We start from the raw sequence: 24186 nt of genomic DNA, 5'->3' as shown, positions 1-24186 counted from the left end.
AAACAGCAGTCTCACGGGTGCTTGCGCCAAGTCGCGATACCACGGCCCCGTGTGGGGAGTTTTGCCATTTAGGGAGGTGTAAACATGTCGTATGCTGTACAATCAGCTGCAGCAAATTAGACATTAGAAAAGTAATTCACAGGCAAGAGCTTTTCATAGGAAAGCTAGGTGTCGGCCGGGCAAGGTGGGGCAAAAGATTTCGAAATCCAGTTGTGGTTCATTTTAATGAATGTTAGATCGTCAACATTTTGGGTAGCCAGACGAGTCCTTTTTTTGGTTAATATTGAACCTGCAGCACTGAATACTCTTTCTGATAGGACACTTGCTGCCGGGCAAGCAAGCTCCTGCAATGCATATTCTGCCAATTCTGGCCAGGTGTCTAATTTGGAGGCCCAGTAATCAAATGGGAATGACGGTTGAGGGAGAACATCGATAAGGGATGAAAAATAGTTAGTAACCATACTGGACAAATGTTGTCTCCTGTCACTTTCAATTGATGCAGCAGTACCTGTCCTGTCTGCGGTCATAGCAAAATCACTCCACAACCTGGTCAGAAAACCCCTCTGTCCAACGCCACTTCTGATGTGTGCACCCCTAACACTCCTAGTCTGCTGCCCCCTGGAGCTCGTGTGAGAACGATCACGTGCGCTGTGTGCTGGGAATGCCTGAAGCAAACGGTCAACAAGAGTTGATTGTTTGGTTGCTAATATTAGTTCCAAGTTCTCATGTGGCATAATATTTTGCAATTTGCCTTTATAGCGTGGATCAAGGAGGCAGGCCAACCAGTAATCGTCATCGTTCATCATTTTCGTAATGCGTGTGTCCCTTTTTAGGATACGTAAGGCATAATCCGCCATGTGGGCCAAAGTTCCAGTTGTCAAATCTCCGGTTGTGATTGGTTGAGGGGCAGTTGCAGGCAAATCTACGTCACTTGTGTCCCTCAAAAAACCAGAACCCGGCCGTGACACGCAACCAATTTCCTGTGCCCCCGGGAAAGGTTCGGCATTAAAAATATACTCATCCCCATCATCCTCCTCGTCCTCCACCTCCTCTTCGCCTGCTACCTCGTCCTGTACACTGCCCTGACCAGACAATGGCTGACTGTCATCAAGGCTTTCCTCTTCCTCTGGTGCAGACGCCTGCTCCTTTATGTGCGTCAAACTTTGCATCAGCAGACGCATTAGGGGGATGCTCATGCTTATTACGGCGTTGTCTGCACTAACCAGCCGTGTGCATTCCTCAAAACACTGAAGGACTTGACACATGTCTTGTATCTTAGACCACTGCACACCTGACAACTCCATGTCTGCCATCCTACTGCCTGCCCGTGTATCCTCCCACAAATAAATAACAGCACGCCTCTGTTCGCACAGTCTCTGAAGCATGTGCAGTGTTGAGTTCCACCTTGTTGCAACGTCTATGATTAGGCGATGCTGGGGAAGGTTCAAAGACCGCTGATAGGTCTGCATACGGCTGGCGTGTACAGGCGAACGTCGGATATGTGAGCAAAGTGCACGCACTTTGAGGAGCAGGTCGGAGAACCCAGGATAAGTTTTCAATAAGCACTGCACCACCAGGTTTAAGGTGTGAGCCAGGCAAGGAATGTGTTTCAGTTGGGAAAGGGAGATGGCAGCCATGAAATTCCTTCCGTTATCACTCACTACCTTGCCTGCCTCAAGATCTACTGTGCCCAGCCACGACTGTGTTTCTTGTTGCAAGAACTCGGACAGAACTTCCGCGGTGTGTCTGTTGTCGCCCAAGCACTTCATAGCCAATACAGCCTGCTGACGCTTGGCAGTAGCTGGCCCATAATGGGACAACTGGTGTGCAACAGTGTCATCTGCCGATGGAGTGGTTGGCAGACTGCGTTCTGTGGAAGAGCTGTAGCTTCTGCAGGAGGACGAGGAGGAGGAGGAGGAGGGGGTGCGAACGCCTACAGCCAACTGTTTCCTAGACCGTGGGCTTGGCACAACTGTCCCTAAATTGATGTCGCCTGTGGACCCTGCATCCACCACATTCACCCAGTGTGCCGTGATGGACACATAACGTCCCTGGCCATGCCTACTGGTCCATGCATCTGTAGTCAGGTGCACCTTTGTACTCACAGATTGCCTGAGTGCATGGACGATGCGCTGTTTAACATGCTGGTGCAGGGCTGGGATGGCTTTTCTGGAAAAAAAGTGTCGACTGGGTAGCTCGTATCGTGGTTCAGCGTACTCCATCAGGGCTTTGAAAGCTTCGCTTTCAACTAACCGGTAGGGCATCATCTCTAACGAGATTAGTCTAGCTATGTGGGCGTTAAAACCCTGTGTACGCGGATGCGAGGATAAGTACTTCCTTTTTCTAACCAGAGTCTCATGTAGGGTGAGCTGGACTGGAGAGCTGGAGATCGTGGAACTTTCGGGTGTGCCGGTGTACATGGCAGACTGAGAGACGGTTGGAGACGGTATTGTTTCCGCCGGTGCCCTAGATGCAATATTTCCTCCTACAAAACTGGTGATTCCCTGACCCTGACTGCTTTTGGCTGGCAAAGAAACCTGCACAGATACTGCCGGTGGTGCGGAAAATGGTGGCCTTACAGTGACGGAAGGGATGTTGCGTTGCTGACTAGCTTCATTGGCCGAGGGTGCTACAACCTTGAGGGACGTTTGGTAGTTAGTCCAGGCTTGAAAATGCATGGTGGTTAAGTGTCTATGCATGCAACTAGTATTTAGACTTTTCAGATTCTGACCTCTGCTTAAGCTAGTTGAACATTTTTGACAGATGACTTTGCGCTGATCAGTTGGATGTTGTTTAAAAAAATGCCAGACTGCACTCTTCCTAGACTCGGATCCCTTTTCAGGGATTGCAGACTGAGCTTTAACCGGATGGCAACGCTGTGCTCCAACAGGTTTTGGCTTTGACACGCGTTTTGGGCCAGATACGGGCCCGGCAGATGGAACCTGTTGCGATGTTGATGCCTGCTGCGGCCCCTCCTCCACCTCCGCTTCTGAACTACTGCCGCCTGCACCCTGTTCCCCCAATGGCTGCCAATCGGGGTCAATAACTGGGTCATCTATTACCTCCTCTTCGAGCTCGTGTGCAACTTCGTCTGTGTCACTGTGTCGGTCGGTGGTATAGCGTTCGTGGCGGGGCAACATAGTCTCATCAGGGTCTGATTGTGGATCTGTACCCTGAGAGGGCAATGTGGTGGTCTGAGTCAAAGGAGCAGCATAGTACTCTGGCTGTGGCTGTGCATCAGTGCACTCCATGTCAGAATCTACTTGTAATGGGCATGGCCTGTTAAATGTTTCACTTTCTAAGCCAGGGACGGTATGTGTAAAGAGCTCCATGGAGTGACCCGTTGTGTCGCCTGCTGCATCCTTCTCTCTTGTTGTAGTTTTTGCTGAGGAGGACAAGGAAGCGACTTGTCCCTGACCGTGAACATCCACAAGCGACGCGCTGCTTTTACATTTACCAGTTTCGGAAGAGGAGGCAAAAGAGCTAGAGGCTGAGTCTGCAATGTAAGCCAAAACTTGCTGTTGCTGCTCCGCCTTTAAAAGCGGTTTTCCTACTCCCAGAAAAGAGAGCGTTCGAGGCCTTGTGTAGCCTGACGACGAAAATGGCTCCACAGCTCCAGACTTAGGTGGAATATTTTTATCCCCACGACCACCTGATGCTCCACTACCACTACCATCATTACCAGCTGACAATGAACGCCCACGACGACCTCTTGCACCAGACTTCCTCATTGTTTTAAAATCTTAACCAAAGTAACTTTATTTGTTGCTGTCAAACAACTTACACGGTGAGCTATAACTTCAGTATGATTTCAATATCCCTTAACAGGTTGGTGAGACCACAAGGAAAATCAGGCACAATGTTACACACTCTGTTTTCTGTGGCACAAAATCACAGAGATGACACACACGCAGGACTGTCACTCAAGCACTAATGTCAATATTAATCTCCCACCTAATTTATGTATTTTTTTTTTTCAGGGAGACTTTAGAAACCAAATAATAGGAAAATAAATAAATAAATAAATAGGCTTTCTATAGCCCACTGAATGAGAGATAGCACACACAGCAGTGGCACACAAGCCCTGACTGAGGCCAATATTTTTCTCCCACTGATTGATGTAGTGTTTTTGTGTTGAGGTAGATTTTAGAACACAAATCAAGGAAAAAAAAAAAAAAAGCTTTCTATGGCCCACTGAATGAGAGAGGTGGCACACCCAGGAGTCAAGACTGGCACACAAGCTGAAAGGGCAATATTACTCTCCCACTGTTTTTTTATGTATTTTTTGTTTTTTAAGGGAGACTTTAGAAACCCAATAATATTTAAAAAAAAAAATAAATAGGCTTTCTATGGCCCACTGAATGAGAGGGAGAGAGGTGGCACACCCAGGAGTCAAGACTGGCACACAAGCTGAAAGGGCAATATTACTCTCCCACTGTTTTTTGTATGTTTTTTTTTTTTTTTTTCAGGGAGACTTTAGAAACCAAATAATATTAAAAAAAAAAAAAAAAAAATAGGCTTGCTATAGCCCACTGAATGAGAGATAGCACACACAGCAGTGGCACACAAGCCCTGACTGAGGCCAATATTTTTCTCCCACTGATTGATGTAGTGTTTTTGTGTTGAGGTAGAATTTAGAACACAAATCACGGAAAAAATAAATAGGCTTTCTATGGCCCACTGAATGAAAGGGAGAGAGGTGGCACACCCAGGAGTCAAGACTGGCACACAAGCTGAAAGGGCAATATTACTCTCCCACTGTTTTTTGTATGTTTTTTTTTTTTTTCAGGGAGACTTTAGAAACCAAATAATATTAAAAAAACCAAAAAAAAAATAGCCTTTCTATGGCCCACTGAATGAGAGGGAGAGAGGTGGCACACCCAGGAGTCAAGACTGGCACACAAGCTGAAAGGGCAATATTACTCTCCCACTGTTTTTTTATGTATTTTTTGTTTTTTAAGGGAGACTTTAGAAACCCAATAATATTTAAAAAAAAAAATAAATAGGCTTTCTATGGCCCACTGAATGAGAGGGAGAGAGGTGGCACACCCAGGAGTCAAGACTGGCACACAAGCTGAAAGGGCAATATTACTCTCCCACTGTTTTTTTAGTTTTTTTTTTTTTTCAGGGAGACTTTAGAAACCAAATAATATTAAAAAAAAAAAAAAAAAATAGGCTTGCTATAGCCCACTGAATGAGAGATAGCACACACAGCAGTGGCACACAAGCCCTGACTGAGGCCAATATTTTTCTCCCACTGATTGATGTAGTGTTTTTGTGTTGAGGTAGAATTTAGAACACAAATCACGGAAAAAATAAATAGGCTTTCTATGGCCCACTGAATGAGAGGGAGAGAGGTGGCACACCCAGGAGTCAAGACTGGCACACAAGCTGAAAGGGCAATATTACTCTCCCACTGTTTTTTTAGGTTTTTTTTTTTTTTTCAGGGAGACTTTAGAAACCAAATAATATTAAAAAAAAAAAAAAAAAAATAGGCTTGCTATAGCCCACTGAATGAGAGATAGCACACACAGCAGTGGCACACAAGCCCTGACTGAGGCCAATATTTTTCTCCCACTGATTGATGTAGTGTTTTTGTGTTGAGGTAGATTTTAGAACACAAATCACGGAAAAAATAAATAGGCTTTCTATGGCCCACTCAGTGAGAGATGGCACACACAGGGATGGCACTGTAGCAGAAATGCCAATCTTAATCTCCCACAAAAAAAAACAAACAAAAAAAAAAAACTGTCCTACAATTACTATCTCCCTGCAGTAATGTAAGCCAGGTATGGCAGGCAGCAATAGGAGTGGACTGATGCACAAATTAAATAAAAAGTGTGGACAAACAAAAAAGATAGCTGTGCAGAAAGGAAGGAACAAGAGGATATGTGCTTTGAAAAAAGCAGTTGGTTTGCACAGTGGCGTACACACAGCAATACAGCTATCACGGAGCCTTCTAGGGCAGCCCAATGAGCTACAGCGCTGAGGGGAAAAAAAAAAAAAATAGCTTCCACAGTCCCTGCACACCGAAGGTGGTGTTGGACAGTGGAAATCGCTGCAGCACAAGCGGTTTGGTGGTTAGTGGACCCTGCCTAACGCTCTCCCTGCTTCTGACGAAGCGGCAGCAACCTGTCCCTAAGCTCAGATCAGCAGCAGTAAGATGGCGGTCGGCGGGAACGCCCCTTTATAGCCCCTGTGACGCCGCAGACAGCAAGCCAATCACTGCAATGCCCTTCTCTAAGATGGTGGGGACCAGGATCTATGTCATCACGCTGCCCACACTCTGCATTCACCTTCATTGGCTGAGAAATGGCGCTTTTCGCGTCATTGAAACGCGACTTTGGCGCGAAAGTCGCGTACCGCATGGCCGACAAGCACAGGGGTCGGATCGGGTTTCATGAGACGCCGACTTAGCCAAAAGTCGGCGACTTTTGAAAATGATCGACCCGTTTCGCTCAACCCTAACCAAACGTCCCTTAACGTTGTAGCACCCTCTCACAATGAAGCTAGTCAGCAACGCGACATCCCTTCCCTCACTGTAAGCCCACCATTTACCACACCACCTGCAGGTAATGTGGCGGTTTCGTCGCAAGGCCAAAGCAGTCATGGAATCACCAGTTTCGTGGTAGCAAAAACTGTATGTAGGGCAACAGCAAGAATACCATCACCAACCCTCTCTCAGTCACCCATGTCCACCGGCACCCCCGCTATTTCCACCCTATGCAGCTCTCCAGTCCAGCTCACCCTACATGAGACTCTCATTAGGAAAAGGAAGTACTCATCCTCGCATCCGCGTACACAGGGTTTGAACGCCCACATTGCTAGACTAATCTCGTTAGAGATGATGCCCTACTGGTTAGTTGAAAGTGAAGCTTTCAAAGCCCTGATGGACTACGCTGTACCACGCTACGAGCTACCCAGTCGACACTTTTTTTCCAGAAAAGCCATCCCAGCCCTCCACCAGCATGTAAAAGACCGCATTGTCCATGCGCTTTGGCAATCTGTCAGAAGAAAGGTGCACCTGACAACAGATGCATGGACCAGTAGGCATGGCCAGGGGCGTTACGTCTCCATCACAGCACACTGGGTTAATGAGGTGGATGCAGGGTCCACAGGGGACAGTAATATTGGGAAAGTTCTGCCTAGCCCACGGTCTAGGAAACAGTTGGCTGTAGGCGTTCGTCACCCCTCCTCCTCCTCCTCGTCCTCCAGCAGAAGCGAGAGCTCGTCCACAGACCGCAGTCGCACAACCACTCCATCCGCAGTTGCCACTGTAGCACACGAGGTGTCCAATTGTGGAACAGCTAGTGGCAAGCGTAAGCAGGCTGTATTGGCAATGAAGTGTTTGGGCGACAACAGACACACCGCGGAAGTTCTGTCCGAGTTCTTGCAGCATGAAACTCAGTCATGGCTGGGCACTGTACATCTTGAGGCAGGCAAGGTAGTGAGTGATAACGGAAGGAATTTTATGGCTGCCATATCCCTTTCACAACTGAAACACATTCCTTGCCTGGCTCACACCTTAAACCTGGTGGTGCAGTGCTTCCTGAAAAGTTATCCGGGGTTACCCGACCTGCTGCTGAAAGTGCGCAGACTTTGCTCTCACAACCGCCGTTCACCCATACACTCCAGCCGTATGCAGAACCATCAGTGGTCTTTGAACCTTCCCCAGCATCGACTAATCATCGACGTTGCAACAAGGTGGAACTCCACACTGCACATGCTTCATAGACTGTGCGAACAGAGGCGTGCTGTTATGTATTTGTGGGAGGATACACATACACGGGCAGGCAGTTGGATGGCAGACATGGAGTTGTCAGCTGTGCAGTGGTCGAAGCTCCAAGACCTGTGTCAAGTCCTTCAGTGTTTTGAGGAATGCACATGGCTGGTTAGTGCAGACAACGCCGTAATAAGCATGAGCATACCCCTAATGCATCTGCTGATGCAAAGTTTGACGCACATAAAGGAACAGGCGTCTGCAGCCGAGGACGAGGGAAGCCTTGATGACAGTCAGCCATTGTCTGCTCAGGGAAGTCTACAGGACGAGGTGGCGGGCGAAGAGGAGGAGGACGAGGAGGATGATGGGGTGAGTATTTTTGGGATGAGGGGGCAATAGAAACTGCTGACGGTGCAAGCCCGGGTTCAGGGTTTTTGAGGGAGACAAGTGATGTTTATTTGCCAGAAAGTGCTTCTGGCCCACATGGCGGATTATGCCTTGCATATCCTCAAAAGGGACCCACGCATTATAAAAATGATGACCGATGACGATTACTGGTTGGCCTGCCTCCTTGATCCTCGCTATAAAGGCAAATTGCAAAATATCATGCCACATGAGAACCTCGAACAGATATTGGCAACCAAACAAGCTACTCTTGTAAACCGTTTGATTCAGGCATTCCCAGCACACAGCAGCGGTGCTGGTTCTTACACAAGCTGTAGGGGCAACATGGCAGAGGTGTTAGAGGTGCACAAATCAGAAGTGGCGTAGGACAGAGGGGTTTTCTGACCAGGTTGTGGAGTGATTTCGCAATGACCGCAGACACGACAGGTACAGCAGCATCCATTCAAAGTGACAGGAGACAACATTTGTCCAGTATGGTTACTAACTATTTTTCCACCATTACCGATGTTCTCCCTCAACCGTCATTCCCCTTTCTTTGATTACTGGGCATCCAAAATAGACACCTGGCCTGAATTGGCCGAATATGCATTTCAGGAGCTTGCTTGCCCAGCAGCTATTGTGCTATCAGAAAGAGTATTCAGTGCTGCTGGTTCAATCCTGACCAAAAAAAGGACTCGTCTGGCTACCCAAAATGTTGATGATCTAACCTTCATTAAAATGAACCACTCATGGATTTCAAATTATTTTGCCCCACCTTTCCCGGCTGACACCTAGCTTTCATGTAAAAAGGTCTTGCTTTGGGACTGGTGTTACTGACTGTTCCAATCTCTTAATTTGCAGCTGCTGTTTGTCCAGCATACGACATGTTTACACCTCCCTAAATGGCCTAACTCCCCCCACGGGGCCGTGGTCTCGCCACTTGTCGCAAGCAACCGTCAGAGTGCTGTTTGTCTGAAGAGGTGGGTGTGCCCACTTTTGGTCTACTTCACTGGCACTGGGTCCCTCATAGTACAATGACGTGTCTCTGGCGGTGGTGGCACGCACCCAACGTCAGACACACCATTGTAACATGAGGGGCCCTGGGCTTGTACCGCCGGCCAGGAGAGAGTGTCCCCCCCCTAAGGTCAAACAGTGCTCTACCACTCGCAAAATTATCTGTCGCTGCTCCACCACTGTTTAGTCTATGCGCTGAAATCCTTCAATGCCTGGCACAGACAATAACAAATTGTTGACATGTATGATGCTAGTTAAAATAGTCAGGGGCCCTGTCCTACATTTACACCAGTAAATACTTTGAGCCCAATTACAATATATGAAAGTCAGCATAGAAGCACACCCCTGTACCTAAGTATGCCACCCTTTTTTTTAACATCAATTTAGGTTTTGGGACTCAGAGTACTTACTGTGTCAGACACTCCTTCCAATTGTCCTCCGCTGACCACACCAATGCTGCCTGTGTACCCCTGCCACCTTATGGAAGCTGCATAGAGCCTATTTTATTATTTTAGGCCTAGGAAGTCTGTCTGCAGTCCCTCCTTCCAATTGTCCTCCGCTGACCACACCAATGCTGCCTGAGTACCCCTGCCACCTAATGGAAGCTGCATAGAGCCTATTTTATTATTTTAGGCCTAGGAAGTCTGTCTGCGGTCCCTCCTTCCAATTGTCCTCCGCTGACCACATCAATGCTGCCTGAGTACCCCTGCCACCTAATGGATGCTGCATAGAGCCTATTTTATTATTTTAGGCCTAGGAAGTCTGTCTGCAGTCCCTCCTTTAAATTGTCCTCCACTGACCACACCAATGCTGCCTGTGTACCCCTGCCACCTAATGGAAGCTGCATAGAGCCTATTTTATTATTTTAGGCCTAGGAAGTCTGTCTGCAGTCCCTCCTTCCAATTGTCCTCCGCTGACCACACCAATGCTGCCTGAGTACCCCTGCCACCTAATGGAAGCTGCATAGAGCCTATTTTAGTATTTTGGGCCTAGGAAGTCTGTCTGCGGTCCCTCCTTCCAATTGTCCTCCGCTGACCACACCAATGCTGCCTGTGTACCCCTGCCACCTAATGGAAGCTGCATAGAGCCTATTTTATTATTTTAGGCCTAGGAAGTCTGTCTGCGGTCCCTCCATCCAATTGTCCTCCGCTGACCACACCAATGCTGCCTGAGTACCCCTGCCACCTAATGGAAGCTGCATAGAGCCTATTTTATTATTTTAGGCCTAGGAAGTCTGTCTGCGGTCCCTCCTTCCAATTGTCCTCCACTGACTACACCAATGCTGCCTGTGTACCCCTGTAACTAATTTAAAAATGCATAGAGCCAACTTTTTTAGTTAACACATACTACCTTTGTCTGTCTGCGGCGCCACTCAATCACGCTGTCCTCCACTGAAAAGCTGAACTTCAACCTTCAGGCTCTCATTAAGTAGTTGTTTATATAAGACAGCAGTTGCCCTACTACTTTGGTTGGGGCCTAGTAACGGTGTCTGCCGCTCCTTGGTGTTCTCCTCCAGGTTTCCTTGTCTGAGCTTCAACCTTCAGGCTCTCATTAAGTATTTTTTAATGTCACACTGCAGTTGCCCTACTACTTTGGTTGGGGCCTAGTAACGGTGTCTGACGCTCCTTGGTGTTCTCCTCCAGGTTTCCTTGTCTGAGCTTCAACCTTCAGGCTCTCATTAAGTATTTTTTAATGTCACACTGCAGTTGCCCTACTACTTTTGTTGGGGCCTAGTGACGGTGTCTGCCGCTCCTTGGTGTTCTCCTCCAGGTTTCCTTGTCTGAGCTTCAACCTTCAGGCTCTCATTAAGTATTTTTTAATGTCACACTGCAGTTACCCTACTACTTTGGTTGGGGCCTATTAACCGTGTCTGCCGATCCTTGGTGTTCTCCTCCTCCTTGGTGTTCTCCTCCAGGTTTCCTTGTCTGAGCTTCAACCTTCAGGCTGTCATTAAGTATTTTTTAATGTCACACTGCAGTTGCCCTACTACCTTGGTTTGGGCCTAGTAACAGTGTCTGCCGCTCCTTGGTGTTCTCCTCCAGGTTTCCTTGTCTGAGCTTCAACCTTCAGGCTCTCATTAAGTATTTTTTAATGTCACACTGCAGTTGCCCTACTACTTTGGTTGGGGCCTAGTAACGGTGTCTGCCACTCCTTGGTGTTCTCCTCCAGGTTTCCTTGTCTGAGCTTCAACCTTCAGGCTCTCATTAAGTATTTTTTAATGTCACACTGCAGTTGCCCTACTACTTTGGTTGGGGCCTAGTAACGGTGTCTGCCACTCCTTGGTGTTCTCCTCCAGGTTTCCTTGTCTGAGCTTCAACCTTCAGGCTCTCATTAAGTATTTTTTAATGTCACACTGCAGTTGCCCTACTACTTTGGTTGGGACCTAGTAACGGTGTCTGCCGCTCCTTGGTGTTCTCCTTTTCCTTGGTGCTCTCCTCCAGGTTTCCTTGTCTGAGCTTCAACCTTCAGGCTCTCATTAAGTATTTTTTAATGTCACACTGCAGTTGCCCTACTACTTTGGTTTGGGCCTAGTAACGGTGTCTGCCGCTCCTTGGTGTTCTCCTTTTCCTTGGTGTTCTCCTCCAGGTTTCCTTGTCTGAGCTTCAACATTCAGGCTCTCATTCAGTATTTTTTAATGTCACACTGCAGTTGCCCTACTACTTTGGTTGGGGCCTAGTAACGGTGTCTGCCGCTCCTTGGTGTTCTCCTTTTCCTTGGTGTTCTCCTCCAGGTTTCCTTGTCTGAGCTTCAACCTTCAGGCTCTCATTGAGTATTTTTTAATATCACACTGCAGTTGCCCTACTACTTTGGTTGGGGCCTAGTAACGGTGTCTGCTGTTATGACCTGGTGGTTAGGAGACCACACTGATATGACCTGGTGGCTAAAACGCAACATGGGACGAGCTCTGAGGAGGTGGTATCTCTACTGACCGCAGTTCATAATCCTAACAACAACACTAGTAATAGCCGTCGGATGTTCCTGACTCTCCCTAGACACCTCGTCACAGCCTAAGAGCTAACTACCCCTAAAGTAGGAAATAGAAAGCTATCTTGCCTCAGAGAAAACCCCCAAAGGAAAGACAGCCCCCCACAAATATTGACTGTGAGTGGAGAGGGAAATGACGTACACAGAAATGAAATCAGATTTCAGCAAAGGGGCCAATACCAAACTTGATAGACAGAGAGAAAAGGATACTGTGCTGTCAGTATTAAAAACTACAAAATCCACGCAGAGTTTACAAAAATGAACTCCACACCGACTCACGGTGTGGAGGGGCAAATCTGCTTTCCCAGAGCTTCCAGCTAGCCTGAATATGACATAGTGACAAGCTGGACAAAAAGAAACATATTTGCAGAGCAATAGAGTCCAAACAAATGTACAAACAAAAACTAGCAAAAACATATCATTTGCTGACAAGGACAGGCCATATGAGAAATCCAAGGAGAGAACCAAATCCAACCAAGAACATTGACAGCTGGTATGAACTAAAGCCCAGAGCAGGTTTAAATAACAAACCCAGGCAAGGCGATCAGTGGAGGCAGCTGCTACAGCTACCTAAAGGAGCAGCAGTTCCACTCGAAACCACCAGAGGGAGCCCAAGGGCAGAACTCACAAAAATACCATTAGCAACCACAGGAGGGAGCTCCAGAACAGAATTCACAACAGTACCCCCCCCTTGAGGAGGGGTCACCGAACCCTCACCAGAGCTCCCAGGCCGATCAGGACGAGCCAAATGGAAAGCACGAACCAAATCGGCAGCATGAACATCGGAGGCAACAACCCAAGAATTATCCTCCTGGCCATACCCCTTCCACTTGACCAGATATTGGAGCTTCCACCTCGAAAAACGAGAATCCAAAATCTTCTCCACCACATATTCCAATTCCCCCTCAACCAACACCGGAGCAGGAGGATCAACGGAGAGAACCATAGGTACCACATATCTCCGCAACAAGGATCTATGGAACACATTATGAATGGAAAAAGAAGCTGGAAGGGCCAAACGAAAAGACACCGGATTGACAATTTCAGAAATCTTATAAGGCCCAATAAAGCGAGGCTTGAACTTAGGGGAAGAAACATTCATAGGAACATGACGAGAAGACAACCAGACCGAATCCCCAACACGAAGCCGGGGACCAACACACCGACGACGGTTAGCAAAACGTTGAGCCTTTTCCTGAGACAACGTCAAATTGTCCACCACATGAGTCCAAATTTGCTGCAACCTGTCCACCACAGAATCCACACCAGGACAGTCAGAAGGCTCAAGCTGCCCCGAAGAAAAATGAGGATGAAAACCAAAGTTACAAAAAAAAGGAGAAACCAAGGTAGCCGAACTAGCCCGATTATTAAGGGCAAACTCGGCCAATGGCAAAAAGGTCACCCAATCATTCTGATCAGCAGACACGAAGCATCTCAAATAGGTTTCCAAGGTCTGATTGGTTCGCTCCGTTTGGCCATTTGTCTGAGGATGGAATGCTGAAGAAAAAGACAAATCAATGCCCATTCTAGCACAAAAGGACCGCCAAAACCTAGAAACGAACTGGGAACTTCTGTCAGACACAATATTCTCCGGAATACCATGTAAACGAACCACATGCTGAAAAAATAATGGAACCAAATCAGAGGAGGAAGGCAACTTAGGCAACGGTACCAAATGGACCATCTTAGAAAAACGGTCACAAACCACCCAGATGACAGACATCTTCTGAGAAACAGGAAGATCAGAAATAAAATCCATGGAAATATGCGTTCAGGGCCTCTCAGGAATAGGCAAAGGCAAAAGCAACCCACTGGCACGGGAACAGCAAGGCTTAGCCCGAGCACAGGTCCCACAGGACTGCACAAACGAACGCACATCCCGTGACAAGGAAGGCCACCAAAAGGACCTAGCCACCAAATCTCTGGTACCGAAAATCCCAGGGTGACCAGCCAACACCGAACAATGAACCTCAGAAATTACCCTGCCAGTCCATCTATCAGGAACAAACAGTCTCATCACTGGACAGCGGTCAGGTTTATCAGCCTGAAACTCCTGAAGTACACGCCGCAAATCAGGGGAGATGGCAGAAAGAATCACCCCCTCCTTGAGGATCCCAGCCGGCTCAAGAATTCCCGGAGAGTCAGGCAAAAAACTCCTAGAAAGGGCATCAGCCTTGACATTCTTAGATCCTGGAATATACGAGACCACAAAATCAAAACGGGAGAAAAACAGAGACCACCGAGCTTGTCTAGGATTCAACCGCTTAGCAGACTCGAGGTAAATCAGATTCTTTTGATCAGCCAAGACCACCACGTGATGCTTGGCTCCCTCAAGCCAATGTCGCCACTCCTCAAATGCCCACTTCATAGCCAACAACTCCCGATTGCCGACATCATAATTACGCTCAGCAGGCGAAAACTTTCTGGAGAAGAAAGCACATGGTTTCATCAAAGAGCCATCAGAATTTCTCTGAGACAAAACAGCCCCTGCCCCAATCTCAGAAGCATCAACCTCAACCTGAAAAGGGAGCGAAACATCTGGCTGATGCAACACAGGGGCAGAAGTAAAACGACGTTTAAGCTCCTGAAAGGCCTCAACAGCCGCAGAGGACCAATTCATCACATAAGCGCCCTTCTTCATCAAATCGGTCAGAGGCTTCACCACACTAGAAAAATTAGCAATAAAGCGGCGATAAAAATTTACAAAGCCCAAAAATTTCTGAAGGCTGTTTACAGATGTGGGTTGAGTCCAATCATGAATGGCCTGGACTTTAACAGGGTCCATCTCAATAGCCGAGGGAGAAAAAATGAAACCCAAAAAATAAACCTTCTGAACTCCAAAGAGGCACTTAGACCCCTTCACAAACAACGCATTCGCACGAAGGACCTGAAACACCATCCTAACCTGCTTCACATGAGACTCCCAATCATCGGAAAAAAACAAAATATCATCCAAATACACAATCATGAATTTATCCAGATAATTCCGGAAGATATCATGCATAAAGGACTGAAATACCGATGGAGCATTAGAGAGCCCGAATGGCATCACAAGATATTCAAAATGGCCTTCGGGCGTATTAAATGCTGTTTTCCATTCATCACCTTGTTTAGTACGCACGAGATTATACGCCCCTCGAAGGTCGATTTTAGTAAACCAACTGGCACCCTTAATCCGAGCAAACAAATCAGAAAGTAAAGGTAAAGGGTACTGGAATTTGACCGTGATCTTATTGAGAAGGCGATAATCTATACAGGGTCTCAAGGAGCCATCCTTCTTGGCAACAAAGAAGAATCCAGCCCCCAATGGTGACGAAGACGGGCGAATATGCCCCTTCTCCAAGGACTCCTTTACATAACTCCGCATAGCGGCATGCTCTGGCACAGACAGATTGAAAAGTCAGCCCTTAGGGAACTTACAGCCAGGAATCAAATTAATGGCACAATTGCAGTCCCTATGAGGAGGCAGGGAACTGGACTTGGGCTCATCAAATATATCCTGGAAATCCGACAAAAACTCAGGAACTTCAGAAGAAGGGGGCGAGGAAATTGACATCAAAGGAATATCACTATGTATCCCCTGACAACCCCAGCCAGTTACAGACATAGATCTCCAATCCAGCACTGGATTATGTACCTGTAACCATGGAAAACCCAGCACAACAACATCATGCAAATTATGCAACACCGAAAAGCGAATATTTTCCTGATGTGCTGGAGCCATGTACATGGTTAACTGTGTCCAGTACTGAGGTTTATTCTTGGCCAATGGCGTAGCATCAATCCCCCTTAAGGGAATAGGGCTCTGCAAAGGCTCCAAGGAAAAACCACAGCGCTTGGCAAATTCTAAGTCCATTAAGTTCAGGGCAGTGCCAGAATCCACAAATGCCATAACAGAAAAGGACGACAATGAGCAAATCAGGGTAACAGACAAGAGAAATTTAGGCTGTACAGTACTAATAGTAACAGACCTAGGGACCCTCTTAGTACGCTTAGGGCAATCAGAAATAGCATGAGCAGAATCACCACAGTAAAAACACAGGCCATTCTGACGTCTGAATTTCTGCCTTTCTGCTCTAGTCAAAATCCTATCACATTGCATAGGCTCAGGACTCTGCTCAGAGGACACTGCCATATGGTGCACCACCTTGCGCTCGCGCAGACGCCGATCGATCTGAATGGCCAAAGACATTGACTCATTCAGACCAGCAGGCGTGGGAAACCCCACCATAACATCTTTAAGGGCTTCAGAAAGACCCTTTCTGAAAATCGCTGCCAGGGCATACTCATTCCATTTTGTGAGCACAGACCACTTTCTAAATTTCTGGCAGTATACTTCTGCTGCTTCCTGACCCTGACACAGAGCCAGCAAAGTCTTTTCTGCCTGATCCACAGAATTAGGCTCGTCATACAGCAATCCGAGCGCTTGAAAAAATGTGTCAATATTGAGCAATGCAGGATTTCCTGGCTCAAGGGAGAATGCCCAGTCCTGTGGGTCGCCACGCAGCAAAGAAATAACAATCTTCACCTGCTGAATGGGGTCACCAGAGGAACGGGGTCTCAGAGCAAAAAACAATCTGCAATTATTTTTGAAGTTCAAAAATTTAGATCTATCCCCAGAAAACAAATCAGGAATAGGAATTCTAGGCTCTAATACCGGAGTCTGGACAACATAATCTTGGATAATCTGCACCCTTGCAGCGAGTTGATCCACACGCAAGGACAGACTCTGAACCTCCATATCAGCAACAAAATCCTGAACCACCCAGAGATTAAGGGGAAAAAAAAGACAAAACAAGCTACAAAGGAAAAAAAAAAGACTCAGAACTTTATTTTCCCTCTTTTGAGATGCATTTAACACACTGTTGGCCAGCTGTACTGTTATGACCTGGTGGTTAAGAGGCCGCACTGATATGACCTGGTGGCTAAAACGCAACATGAGACGAGCTCTGAGGAGGTGGTATCTTTACTGACCGCAGTTCCTAATCCTAACAACAACACTAGTAATAGCTGTGGGATGTTCCTGACTCTCCCTAGACACCTCGTCACAGCCTAAGAGCTAACTACCCCTAAAGTAGGAAATAGAAAGCTATCTTACCTCAGAGAAAACCCCCAAAGGAAAGACAGCCCCCCACAAATATTGACTGTGAGTGGAGAGGGAAATAACGTACACAGAAATGAAATCAGATTTCAGCAAAGGAGGCCAACACTAAACTTGATAGACAGAGAGAAAAGGATACTGTGCGGTCAGTATTAAAAACTACAAAATCCACGCAGAGTTTACAAAAATGAACTCCACACTGACTCATGGTGTGGAGGGGCAAATCTGCTTTCCCAGAGCTTCCAGCTAGCCTGAATATGACATAGTGACAAGCTGGCAAAAAGAGACATATTTGCAGAGCAATAGAGTCCAAACAAATGGACAAACAAAACCTAGCAAAAACTTATCTTTTGCTGACAAAGACAGGCCATATGAGAAATCCAAGGAGAGAACCAAATCCAACCAAGAACATTGACAGCTGGCATGAACTAAAGCCCAGAGCAGGTTTAAATAACAAACCCAGGCAAGGCGATCAGTGGAGGCAGCTGCTACAGCTACCTAAAGGAGCAGCAGTTCCACTCGATACCACCAGAGGGAGCCCAAGGGCAGAACTCACAAAAATACCATTAGCAACCACAGGAGGGAGCTCCAGAACGGAATTCACAACAGTCTGCTGCTACTTGGTGTTCTCCTCGTCCTTGGTGTTCTCCTCCAGGTTTCCTTGTCTGAGCTTCAACCTTCAGGCTCTCATTAAGTATTTTTTAATGTCACACTGCAGTTGGCCTACTACTTTGGTTGGGGCCAAGTAACGGTGTCTGCCGCTCCTTGGTGTTCTCCTCCAGGTTTCCTTGTCTGAGCTTCAACCTTCAGGCTCTCATTGAGTATTTTTTAATGTCACACTGCAGTTGCCCTACTACTTTGGTTAGGGCCTAGTAACGGTGTCTGCCGCTCCTTGGTGATCTCCTCCTCCTTGGTGTTTTCCTCCAGGTTTCCTTGTCTGAGCTTCAACCTTCAGGCTCTCATTAAGTATTTTTTTAATGTCACACTGCAGTTGCCCTACTACTTTGGTTGGGGCCTAGTAACAGTGTCTGCCGCTCCTTGGTGTTCTCCTCCACTGAACAAAGCAGTGCCGCCTGTTTACTCCTGTTACCAATTTTGAACTTCATTTGGCCCACTTTATTACTTGGGCCTACTAACTGTGTCAGCCTCTCATTACAGTTGTCCTCCACTGAACAAAGCAATGCCGCCTGGTTAGTCCTGTTACCAATTTTGAACTGCATTTAGCCTACTTTATTCTTTGGCCCTATATCTGTGTTTCCTCCTCATCCTGCCCATTGCCCAGCCACTGCTAGATGAGTCTGCTGGTACATTGACCCAGACCACTACATTCCCCTTGCACTCTACACAGCCAGAATCTGACCCTGCTGAAAGTAAGGTTCCCCTTCCCGCATGCTATATCACCTTACACAGGGACATAGAGGAAGGTGCAGATGAAAGTGCAGGTTCCTTCATCAGGTGGGGGGGCATACTCGTTGGCAACGTCACTGGCACAGGGCCCCTCAGAGTATGCAAAAGTGTCGCTGCCGGTGGGAGGCGCCCCCACCATGCAAACACACCGCTGTACTTTGAGGGGCCCTGTGCCAGTGCCAATGCCAACTAGTGGGCCCCCCCTGCTTGCTCAGGATCACAACACTTGCAAACTTGACATACTTACCTCTCACTGCTCCACCACCGTGACATAGTCTGTTGTGAATTTGCTTTTTGCTCCCTCTAGTGGTTACTAGTTTTTTGACTCTGGTTTTTCTGTCTTTCCTTTTATCCGCACCTGGGTCGTTAGTTAGGGGTGTTGCTATATAAGCTCCCTGGACCTTCAGTTCAATGCCTGGCAACGTAGTTATCAGAGCTAGTCTGCTGTGCTCTTGTCTACTGATCCTGGTTCCAGTTATATCAGCTAAGTCTGCCTTTTGCTTTTTGCTATTTGTTTTGGTTTTGTATTTTTGTCCAGCTTGTTCCAAATCTATATCCTGACCTTTGCTGGAAGCTCTAGGGGGCTGGTGTTCTCCCCCCGGACCGTTAGACGGTTCGGGGGTTCTTGAATTTCCAGTGTGGATTTTGATAGGGTTTTTGTTGACCATATAAGTTACCTTTCTTTATTCTGCTATCAGTAAGCGGGCCTCTCTGTGCTAAACCTGGTTCATTTCTGTGTTTGTCATTTCCTCTTACCTCACCGTCATTATTTGTGGGGGGCTTCTATCCAGCTTTGGGGTCCCCTTCTCTGGAGGCAAGAAAGGTCTTTGTTTTCCTCTACTAGGGGTAGCTAGATTCTCCGGCTGGCGCGTGTCATCTAGAATCAACGTAGGAATGATCCCCGGCTACTTCTAGTGTTGGCGTTAGGAGTAGATATATGGTCAACCCAGTTACCACTGCCCTATGAGCTGGATTTTTGTATTCTGCAGACTTCCACGTTCCTCTGAGACCCTCGCCATTGGGGTCATAACAGTTTGCCAGGCCAGTATTAAATGTTTAATGCATTGCAGAAGAGGGATTATAAGAAAGAAGATTCTGAGTTTTTTTTTTCTCCTTCCCCTTTACCTCAGAGTGGCTATGCTTGCTGCAGACATGAATGTCCAGACCTTGATTACAAGTGTGGACCAGCTGGCTACTCGTGTGCAGGGCATACAAAACTATGTTATCAGAAATCCTAGGTCAGAACCTAAAATACCGATTCCTGAACTGTTTTCCGGAGACAGGTTTAAGTTTAGGAATTTCGTGAATAATTGTAAATTGTTTTTGTCCCTGAGACCCTGTTCATCAGGAGATTCTGCTCAGCAAGTAAAGATTGTTATTTCGTTCTTACGGGGCGACCCTCAGGATTGGGCTTTTTCGCTGGCGCCAGGAGATCCGGCATTGGCTGATCTTGATGCGTTTTTTCTGGCGCTCGGTTTACTTTATGAGGAACCCAATCTTGAGATTCAGGCAGAAAAGGCCTTGCTGTCTATGTCTCAGGGGCAGGACGAGGCTGAAGTGTATTGCCAAAAATTTCGGAAATGGTCCGTGCTGACACATTGGAACGAGTGTGCACTGGCCGCTAATTTTAGAAATGGCCTTTCTGAAGCCATTAAGAATGTTATGGTGGGTTTTCCCATTCCCACAGGTCTGAATGATACTATGGCACTGGCTATTCAAATTGACCGGCGGTTGCGGGAGCGCAAAACCGCAAATTCCCTCATGGTGTTGTCTGAACAGACACCTAATTCGGTGCAATGTGATAGAAAAACCGCAAATTCCCTCATGGTGTTGTCTGAACAGACACCTGATTTAATGCAATGTGATAGAATCCTGACTAGAAATGAGCGGAAAATTCATAGACGCCGGAATGGCTTGTGCTACTACTGTGGTGATTCTACACATGTTATCTCAGCATGCTCTAAACGTATAGCTAAGGTTGTTAGTCCTGTCACCGTTGGTAATTTGCAACCTAAATTTATTCTGTCTGTAACTTTGATTTGCTCACTGTCATCTTATCCTGTCATGGCGTTTGTAGATTCAGGTGCTGCCCTGAGTCTCATGGATCTCTCATTTGCTAAGCGCTGTGGATTTACTCTTGAACCATTAGAAAATCCTATTCCTCTTAGGGGTATTGATGCTACACCATTGGCAGCAAATAAACCGCAGTATTGGACTCAGGTTACCATGTGCATGACTCCTGAACACCGCGAGGTGATACGTTTCCTGGTTTTACATAAAATGCATGATTTGGTCGTTTTAGGGCTGCCATGGTTACAGACCCATAATCCAGTCCTGGACTGGAAGGCTATGTCAGTCTCAAGTTGGGGCTGTCGTGGTATTCATGAGGATTCCCTGCCTGTGTCTATTGCTTCTTCTACGCCTTCGGAAGTTCCGGAGTATTTGTCTGATTATCAGGATGTCTTCAGTGAGTCTGAGTCCAGTGCACTGCCTCCTCATAGGGACTGTGACTGTGCTATAGATTTGATCCCAGGCAGTAAATTTCCTAAGGGAAGACTGTTTAATCTGTCGGTACCTGAACATACCGCTATGCGTTCATATATCAAGGAGTCTCTGGAAAAAGGACATATTCGTCCGTCTTCTTCCCCTCTTGGTGCGGGATTCTTTTTTGTGGCAAAAAAGGACGGATCTTTGAGACCTTGTATTGATTATCGGCTTTTAAATAAGATCACTGTCAAATTTCAGTATCCTTTACCGCTGTTGTCTGACTTGTTTGCCCGGATTAAGGGTGCCAAGTGGTTCACCAAGATAGACCTTCGTGGTGCGTACAACCTTGTGCGCATTAAGCAAGGTGATGAATGGAAAACCGCATTCAATACGCCCGAAGGTCATTTTGAGTACTTGGTGATGCCTTTTGGGCTCTCCAATGCGCCTTCAGTTTTTCAGTCCTTTATGCATGACATTTTCCGGAATTATCTGGATAAATTTTTGATTGTTTATCTGGATGATATTTTGGTTTTTTCTGATAATTGGGATTCGCATGTGGAGCAGGTCAGGTTGGTCTTTAAAATTTTGCGTGAAAATTCTTTGTTTGTCAAGGGCTCAAAGTGTCTCTTTGGTGTACAGAAGGTTCCCTTTTTGGGGTTCATTTTTTCCCCTTCTGCTGTGGAGATGGACCCAGTCAAGGTCCGAGCTATTCTTGATTGGACTCAGCCCTCGTCAGTTAAGAGTCTTCAGAAGTTCTTGGGCTTCGCTAACTTCTACCGTCGTTTTATCGCTAATTTTTCTAGCATTGTGAAACCTTTGACGGATATGACCAAGAAGGGCTCCGATGTAGCTAACTGGGCTCCTGCTGCCGTGGAGGCTTTCCAGGAGTTGAAACGCCGGTTTACTTCGGCGCCTGTTTTGTGCCAGCCTGACGTCTCACTTCCCTTTCAGGTTGAGGTGGATGCTTCGGAGATTGGGGCAGGGGCCGTTTTGTCGCAGAGAGGCCCTGGTTGCTCTGTTATGAAACCTTGTGCCTTTTTCTCTAGGAAGTTTTCGCCTGCCGAGCGAAATTATGATGTGGGCAATCGGGAGTTGTTGGCCATGAAATGGGCATTTGAGGAGTGGCGTCATTGGCTCGAGGGTGCTAAGCATCGTGTGGTGGTCTTGACTGATCACAAAAATCTGATGTATCTCGAGTCTGCTAAACGCCTTAATCCGAGACAGGCCCGCTGGTCATTGTTTTTCTCCCGCTTTGATTTTGTTGTCTCGTATTTACCAGGTTCAAAGAATGTGAAGGCCGATGCTCTTTCTAGGAGCTTTGTGCCTGATGCTCCTGGAGTCGCTGATCCTGTTGGTATTCTTAAAGATGGAGTTATCTTGTCAGCTATTTCTCCGGATCTGCGACGTGTGTTGCAGAGATTTCAGGCTGATAGGCCTGAGTCTTGTCCACCTGACAGACTGTTTGTTCCGGATAAGTGGACCAGCAGAGTCATTTCCGAGGTTCATTCCTCGGTGTTGGCAGGTCACCCGGGAATTTTTGGCACCAGAGATCTGGTGGCCAGGTCCTTTTGGTGGCCTTCCTTGTCAAGAGATGTGCGGTCATTTGTGCAGTCCTGTGGGACTTGTGCTCGAGCTAAGCCTTGCTGTTCTCGTGCCAGCGGTTTGCTCTTGCCCTTGCCTGTCCCGAAGAGACCTTGGACACATATCTCCATGGATTTCATTTCTGATCTTCCGCTATCTCAGGGCATGTCCGTTATCTGGGTGATATGTGATCGCTTCTCCAAGATGGTCCATTTGGTTCCTTTGCCTAAGCTGCCTTCCTCTTCCGATCTGGTTCCTGTGTTTTTCCAGAACGTGGTTCGTTTGCACGGCATCCCTGAGAATATTGTGTCAGACAGAGGATCCCAGTTCGTTTCCAGGTTCTGGCGATCCTTTTGTAGTAGGATGGGCATTGATTTGTCGTTTTCGTCTGCTTTCCATCCTCAGACTATGGACAGACGGAGCGAACCAATCAGACTTTGGAGGCTTATTTGAGGTGTTTTGTCTCTGCTGATCAGGACGATTGGGTGACATTCTTGCCGTTGGCTGAGTTTGCCCTTAATAATCGGGCTAGTTCCGCCACCTTGGTTTCGCCTTTTTTCTGCAACTCTGGTTTCCATCCTCGCTTTTCTTCGGGTCATGTGGAGCCTTCTGACTGTCCTGGGGTGGATTCTGTGGTGGATAGGTTGCAGCAGATCTGGAGTCATGTGGTGGACAACTTGAAGTTGTCACAGGAGAAGGCTCAGCGCTTTGCCAACCGCCGCCGCGGTGTGGGTCCCCGACTACGCATTGGGGATTTGGTGTGGCTTTCTTCCCGCTTTGTTCCTATGAAGGTCTCCTCTCCCAAATTTAAACCTCGTTTTATTGGGCCTTACAAGATATTGGAAATCCTTAATCCTGTATCTTTTCGTCTGGATCTTCCTGTGTCGTTTGCTATTCACAATGTATTTCATAGGTCCTTGTTGCGGCGGTACATTGTGCCTGTAGTTCCTTCTGCTGAGCCTCCTGCTCCGGTGTTGGTTGAGGGCGAGTTGGAGTACGTGGTGGAGAAGATCTTGGATTCTCGCCTCTCCAGGCGGAGGCTTCAGTACCTGGTCAAGTGGAAGGGCTATGGTCAGGAGGATAATTCCTGGGTGGTCGCCTCTGATGTTCATGCGGCCGATTTAGTTCGTGCCTTTCATGCCGCTCATCCTGATCGCCCTGGTGGTCGTGGTGAGGGTTCGGTGACCCCTCACTAAGGGGGGGGTACTGTTGTGAATTTGCTTTTTGCTCCCTCTAGTGGTTACTAGTTTTTTGACTCTGGTTTTTCTGTCTTTCCTTTTATCCGCACCTGGGTCGTTAGTTAGGGGTGTTGCTATATAAGCTCCCTGGACCTTCAGTTCAATGCCTGGCAACGTAGTTATCAGAGCTAGTCTGCTGTGCTCTTGTCTACTGATCCTGGTTCCAGTTATATCAGCTAAGTCTGCCTTTTGCTTTTTGCTATTTGTTTTGGTTTTGTATTTTTGTCCAGCTTGTTCCAAATCTATATCCTGACCTTTGCTGGAAGCTC

This window comes from Ranitomeya variabilis, chromosome 1 (genome assembly GCF_051348905.1).
Source record: "Ranitomeya variabilis isolate aRanVar5 chromosome 1, aRanVar5.hap1, whole genome shotgun sequence".
Taxonomy (NCBI): Eukaryota; Metazoa; Chordata; class Amphibia; order Anura; family Dendrobatidae; genus Ranitomeya; species Ranitomeya variabilis.
The sequence above is the reverse complement of the archived record's forward strand: the minus strand, read 5'-3'. Positions refer to the sequence as shown.